The 7,388-nt window shown below is 37.9% G+C and overlaps 1 long non-coding RNA gene across 1 annotated transcript; it reads right to left on the bottom strand.

The window, feature by feature from the left end:
• Window positions 1–320: 320 nt before the first annotated feature.
• On the bottom strand, window positions 321–3,840 carry LOC147710543 (uncharacterized). The gene is made up of 3 exons (XR_015295634.1): window positions 3,192–3,840; window positions 2,826–3,071; window positions 321–736 (listed from the first exon to the last, which is right to left on the bottom strand). It is a non-coding gene; the product is annotated as an uncharacterized LOC147710543 (long non-coding RNA).
• Window positions 3,841–7,388: the final 3,548 nt, after the last annotated feature.

Genomic DNA, 7,388 nt, shown 5'->3' with positions numbered 1-7,388 from the left:
ATAAATGTATTCTTAAACTAAGTTGATTAATAATTTCACCACAAGCTTGTTAATTGAATTAATCGTTATGGAAATCAATTTCACAAGTTTGAACAAAATTTTGTTCTTTACCTTGCTCCATCAACTCCCTCATCTGGTGATTTCTAAATCACCAAACAATACCCAAAAATTTGAATTTTTTTTAACCCTTGAACATGTTTTGGACTTTCTTAATATTAGTATTTCTAAACTTTAGATTCCCCTGTTTTTCTGCATTTCTCATATTGAGTTCTCCGAAACTCTTCTAATTCTAATTCTTTCTCCTTTCCCTTTCTTAGTTTGCAAATTCTTTTCTTTTCTATTACATGTTTTCTTCTCTTGTGTATCATGCAACTAATTTTTAACAAAAGTATCACTATAGCTATGATTATTAAAGGAAAAACTATTTTACCTATGATTGAACTACCAATCTCTTGAAACCAGTGTTTAATTGCTGTAAATCTTTTGCTTAATCGTTCTGAAAAACTCTCATCTTCTAAAGGTTCTACTTCTGCATGTAATTCAGTAATGTTTTTTATGTACATCTCTATATTCTGACTTTTGTCAGGTATGTAAGTGCAACAATGTTGGACATGCAAAATTCCACAGACTCCACCCTCTTTTGCCAGCAGAATGTCTAAGGCAAGACGATTCTGCATTACCATGCTTCTCATGGCAACAAGTTCTGTGTTCACTAATTGAAATCCACTTGCAGTATCTGTTGACAATCTATCAACAATTGTGGACATTTTTCTGATTTTATTTGCATTCAGGGTTATTCCTACCATAGGTATTAATGCACCAAATATGTCTCCCATAATTTCTGTAAAGCTTTCCCTTCTAAATCTATTCAAATGATTCCCAATTTCAAATGAACCTTTCGCATTTCTATCTACATGAAAAACCTTTGGAAAGACTAAACCCACATAGCACGTCCCATACCAGTGGTCTGGGAGATTGTAATAGGCTTTATTCCCACAAACAAAATAAATTCCAGGAAAAATTGGATCTTTGCCTCCTTTAAATCCCTAACCCCCTTTAATACGGTAAGTATCTTCACATTGACTTGCACCAACAAAATAATTATCATATAATGTATTATCTCTTCTTATACAAAATTTTCCACTAACAGGTTTATCTATATGTATTGCAACTTTTTCATTTCTACCATTGAGCTTTTCATCTTCAATCTGCCAAAATTTTGACTTAGTAGTTTTCAACATCTCATTTCGCTTATAAACTGCCCTTCTCTCTTCCACCATATTTAAGAACGTCTTCTCTTTTGTTCTCAATTTACATGTTAAATTATTTCTAAAAACATACTCATAAGTGAGTTCACTAGTTGTTAGGAAAAATCCCCTCATCAGTTTAGCAGGTTTCACTTTATTAAAATTATTTTCAACTTTTAAATTTGCAAAAATCTCGTCAAAGTCTGAGTAATAATACTCCAAGCGTCCAGTTTTATAAAATAAGCTAGCTATTACACTACAGGTTATGCCATAAGTAAGAGGAAGCATATTATATGTAACACCTTCAGATAAAGAAGTAGGTAATTTCTAAGCATGGGCGAATTTTGCGAATCTCGCGTTCGCGAATTTTGCGGATTTGCGAACTCGCAATCCGCAAAATCCGCGAATTCTCGCGAATTTGCGGATTTTTTTTTTGTGTTTGCGCGGGTTTCTGCGAGTTCGCGAGGGTTTTGTACAATGTCGCAAATTGCGAACTTACCTGTCGGGTCGCAAGTTTCGCGAACTTGTTGTTTCTACGTGTCCAGCCTGTTTGGGACACTCTTCTTCATCACTGCCATTCTCTGTCACCACTGCCACTCTCTGACTACTCATGCCACCCTCTGGCCCACCCATGCCACCCTCTGTTTCATCACAGCACCCTCTGGCTGTCCAGTCAGTGTACATTATTGTGGCAACGCAAGCACACCTTCCCTGCCTCAAGTGACCTGAATTAATTTGGGGCTGATTAATGTGTCACAGAATATTTTTTTAGCTGGCACCTGCTTCCTTAGTGCTTCCTGATTAGTGATCTTTTGAACTTGCTAAGTGCTTTCATTGTTGCAAAATTAGTTACAACACCTGCCCTGCCCCAACTGACAATAATGAATTAGGGGCTGATTAATGGATTTGAACCTCCAGCCTGGCTCCTGCTTGTCTCCCTTAGCTGTAATTCAGGACCTTTGTGGCATATGTGTAACTATTCTGAGGTTCAGAGCAGGGTCACATAATAGTTGCAACTGGCAACTGAACTCTGGAGGGGCCCCTCAGGAAGCACTACAGGAAATGGCTACTAATGATGAGCCTGAACTTTTGAACCTGGTAAGTAGTTTCAGTTTTGCTAAAATCGTATTTCTGCAATTTTGCACTTATTCGCGGGGCGCGAAGTTGTACTGGGAAGCCGCGAACTCACGCGAACAGTGCGAGCAGTGCGAGCAAAATCCGCTGCTCGCGGATTTGCGGATTTTGCGGGAGATTCGCGAATCTCGCGGATTGCGAATTTACCGAAAATCCGCAAAATCCGCGAGCGAAACGGATTTTCCGCCCATGCTTAGTAATTTCACACAAATATAGCAATCTTTTGCATCCATCACCTTAACATATTCAGATAAAAGTCTCGAAAAGGTATTGCTAGAAAAATCTCCCACAGATCTATCTTGATGAATCATCTCTGGTTTATGTACAATAATTGTATTAGTATTAGCTTTATACATCTCTTTATCTATTCCAAAAGGAAAATGACAGCTAAAATCAACCAAATTATAATTATCATAATTACACATATTGAAGATAATTTGCAACATCTTTTGAGAATTGAGCATCTCAAATTATTATTAGTATAAGGCATCTTAACTTTCAAACAAAAGCCCTAAAAATAAAAATGAAAAATTGAAAAATTGAAAAATTACTAAATATACTCCCCTCTTTTTTTTTAACAGATAACCTTATTTTCTAACAGCTTTTCTTCGACCTTATGTCATACATCAATGTGTTTTCCAGCTAACGCAATTTCTTCGACCTTGTGTCTCCTAACACAATTTCTTCAACCTTGTGTCACCTAATGAATAAATTCAATCATTATCACTTGCATCATCAACATTTTATTGACTACTATTTACTTCTACTACTGGTGGTATAATTATGTAAGTCCACTCTGGAGACTTGTACTTCTGATTTGGCCTTAATATTCTCTTTGCTCTGCTGTTTATCACTTCTATTTTCTTTCCTGCTTGTTTTTTCTTATTTAAGTCTTCTTCTTTTTGACTTGTGATCTCATTCACCTGCTCTTTTGCTTTTTTCACTAATTTAAATTTTAGGCCTTCAGTTTCTTTTGGCCAATTGTCTCCTTTTCTTGTTAGCTTCCTTTTTGGTTCCGCTAAATTATATTCCACTCTCCAAGCTCTTTTCCTTGATCTTTTCACTTTTAATTCATCTCCACTTTCATCTGTTTCACTTTCTGTGTGATCAGCTGATTCATCAATAATCAATTTTATTGTGTCAGAGTCTTCTTCTTCAGATTCAGGTACTTCTTTACTCGGCAGCTTCACTTTGTTAGTAACAACATCCTTATAGCTGGTACTTGGAATTTCTTCTTCTTCTTCAATTACTTCCAATTCACCAGCTCAGAATTTTCGTTCCTTCTTCCAAAGCTTCCAATCTGCTTTTCAATACTCTCCTGATCTAGATCTTGAATCACTTCTTGCTCAGTCTCTTCTTCTGCTATGTGATCTAGCAGATTGTTATCATTTTCTTCTTCAGAGTCTTGTATTACAATCTCTTCATTTTCTTCATTCAGTACTTCACTCTCATTTGCATTTTCCAGATGTCGACTTTCTTGTCGATCTTCAGGATATGGATTTCTTTCAGGTTCTTCTTCTGAATCTGAATCAGCTGTTGTCTCACCTTCATCGGGATTCTCAGGTGCTGGCACACGTACGGTATGACTAGCATGAATCCATCTTTTCAATCCCCTACACTTTACTGCATTTGTTGTGACTAATATCACCTGTCTTGCCTTCTGCCACCTCGGTACTAGGCAATTTCTTCTTCGATGTACTTTTGTCCTTACCCAGTCTCCTGGTAACAGATCATGAGCTTGTTCTTTTACTTTTGAAAATACTTCAGTTCCTACATGATGGAACACAGAAGTCACCACGTCAGATAGATTTTTGCAGTAATCCATAATGACGCTATCATTTATGCTCAACAGTTTATCAACTGGAACAAATGCTTGCCTCATGACCCTGCCCATTAGAATCTCGTGGGGGCTTAATCCTGTTTTTCTATCTGGAATGCTTCTCAAGGACATCAAAACAAGTGGAAGTGCATCTGTCCACTTCATTCCTGTTGCTAAACACATCTTAGCTATCCTGTTTACAAATCAACTTTAACAATCTGTTTTCAAAATGTGTGCCGCGATCATGTTTCAACCGTCACTGGGAAATCATACCTTGGTATGATTTCTCTCAAAAGCAATTTTGCCACAGTAACTGAATCATTGTGACGTGTTGGGAACGCTTCTACCCATCTTGAAAACAAACAGATTATCACCAAGACATATCTGAGTTTGTTGTGAGGTGGCATGTCAATGAAATCAAGCTGTATTCTGGTGAATGGACCACCCTCCCATCCTATGGTTCCCATGCTCTCAACAGTTTTTCTGTTTGGATTGATCTGCTGGCAGATCAGACATCTCTGACAAAGGGACTCTGCAATTATTCTGAATTTTGGATTGTACCATATTTGCCTAAATACCCTGATCATAGAATCTCTTCCAATATGTCCTGGACCATGATACATGCGTGCCATGTCAGAAATCATACTGTCTGGCATTACTGCTCTGTCATCTTTGTAAACCTAATCCTCATCTTCTTCTCTTTGTCTGCATCCTGCTTTTAACAAAGTGCCTTTCCCCTCATCACTTGCTTCATCTTGTAACTGTTTTACTCCCTGCCAAGTCTCAACTACAGATATTAGCATAAGTGAGTTCAAAACATGTTCATTTTTTTCCGATTAACTGATACATTATGTTTTGCACAGAATTTTGCTATTGAGTCAGCATATGAGTTTCCTTTTGTTATGTAGTCTTCTCCTTTCTTATGTGCTGTGCATTTAACTACTGCAATTTTTTCTGGTAGCTGAATTCCGTTAATCAATCTTTTGATCAATTGAACATTTCTTATTGATGATCCCGCAGAAGTTAAGTAACCTCTTTGTGACCAGAGCTGGCTATAGTCATGGACTACACCATAACCATAATGACTATCAGTCAATATGGTAATCTTTTGCTCTTTTCCCAATTCACATGCACGAATCAAAGCAATTAATTCTGCTACTTGAGCTGAACGAATTCCTTGAAGAGAGGAAGCTTCAATCACATCTGCAACCGTGCACACTGAATATGCTGCACTCAGAACACCTTCATCTTCTCAAGCATGAACCATCAACAAATAAAACATAATCTGATTCAGGTAACGGGACATCTTTAATGTCCTGCCTTGGTTTTGTGCAATATTCTAATACATCCAGGCATTCATGATCAATCTCATCCCTGATCTCTGTTTCAGATGTGTCAGGAAGTAATGTGGACGGATTTAAATTCACACATCTTGCAATAGAAACATTGTCTGATCCAAGTATAACCTTTTCATATTTTGTCAGTCTATTGCTTGTCAAATGCTGCGTTTTACTTCTAGTGAGAAGAATTTCAACTGAGTGGGGTACATATACTTTTACAGGAAATCCCATTATCATTCCTTCCCTTTGTTCCAGACTTACACTTGTTGCAGCTACTGATTTTAAGCAACCTGGTTATGCTTTTGCAACAGGATCAAGAACAGCTGAGAAATATGCTATTGGCTTTCTCAGTCTTCCATGTCTTTGAATCAGAACTGATAATGCACATCCTTCTCTTTCACTGCAATACAGCTCAAATTCTTTTTCATAATCAGGCATTCCCAATGCTGGAGCTTCACACAAACTTTTCTTTAACTGTTCAAAAGCTTCTAATTAAGTTTCTGTTAGGCTAATTGGATCTTTTATGTCTGCTTTTGTCAGTCTCTGCAGTGGTTTTGAGATTACTGAAAATCCACTAATCCATTGGCGACAATATCCTACCATTCCTAGAAACATTCTAACTTGTCTCTGTGTTTTTGGAGGTTGCATTGCTTGAATCATTGTAGTAGTGTGGCTCACTGGTTAGAGGCGGCAGACCCGAGAGCAGAGGACGGCCCGGGACCAGGGTTCGATTCCCGGCGCGGCAGGTTTCTGGACCAGGGTCAGCGGACTCGATAATTCTCTCGCCTCGGTGCCCACTCTGATCAGCGATCACACTCGGCAACTCTGGGCATTAGCTTGCCTCATCTTCACTAACGGCCCCACCAGACCGCCGGGGATGCCTGGTCTCACCCTGGAGATACCCATTAAGGGACCATCTCTCAGGGAAGCCAGGAAGGGTTTCGCAGCGGTCTAAGCGCCTTGGAACCCTACGGGTAAGTAGTGCGCTATATAAATGCCTATACATTTACATTTACATTTACATTTACATTTACATCATTGTTATTCTTTCTGTTTTCACTTGTCTGATTCCATTTGCAATTCTGTGACCAAGATATTTCACTTCTTGTTTGCAAAACTGTAATTTCGCAGGTGATACTTTATGTCATTCATCTGCCAGATGATTTAAAAGAGTAATGGTATCTGTTACACAATTATCTCTGGTTTTTGCAGCTACAAGGAGATCATCAATATACTGCACTAACGTAGATTTTCCAGGTAAATATAGATTTTCCAATGATTTCTTTAGCAACTGATTAAAAATAGATGGACTTTCAGTGTACCCTTGAGGTATTCTACACCATGCTAAAATACGTTCTTTGAACCGGAACGCAAACATTTGTTGGCTTTCTGGATGCAATAGAACAGTAAAGAATGCATTACATAAATCAATAACTGTATACCATTCTGCATCATGCGGAATCTGATATAAAATTACCGCTGGATTTGGTACAACCAGACAGCATGGGACAACAATTTTATTAACCTTTCTCGGGTCCTGAACAATTCTGAAAGTTCCGTTTGGCTTTTTAATTCCCATAATTGGTGAATTACATGGGCTACTCTCGATTTCTTTTGAAACACCTTGTTTTATGAATTTGTCTATCACAGGAATAACTCCTGTTATTACTTCTGCTTTAATTTTATACTGAGGAATGTTTGGATTATCTGCTCCTTGTTTTACTGTTATTTGTACTGGATCTACATTTTTCATCAGGCCCATCTCGTCTCCAGTAAAATCCCAGATTTTTACATTCACTGTGTCTTTTAATTCTTCAGGTAGATTATTTTGATCAAACACAGGAAATA

The sequence above is a fragment of the Lissotriton vulgaris genome, chromosome 5 (genome assembly GCF_964263255.1).
Source record: "Lissotriton vulgaris chromosome 5, aLisVul1.2, whole genome shotgun sequence".
Classification (NCBI taxonomy): domain Eukaryota; kingdom Metazoa; phylum Chordata; class Amphibia; order Caudata; family Salamandridae; genus Lissotriton; species Lissotriton vulgaris.
Note: the sequence above shows the minus strand (reverse complement) of the source record. Positions and strands in the feature narration are given on the sequence as shown.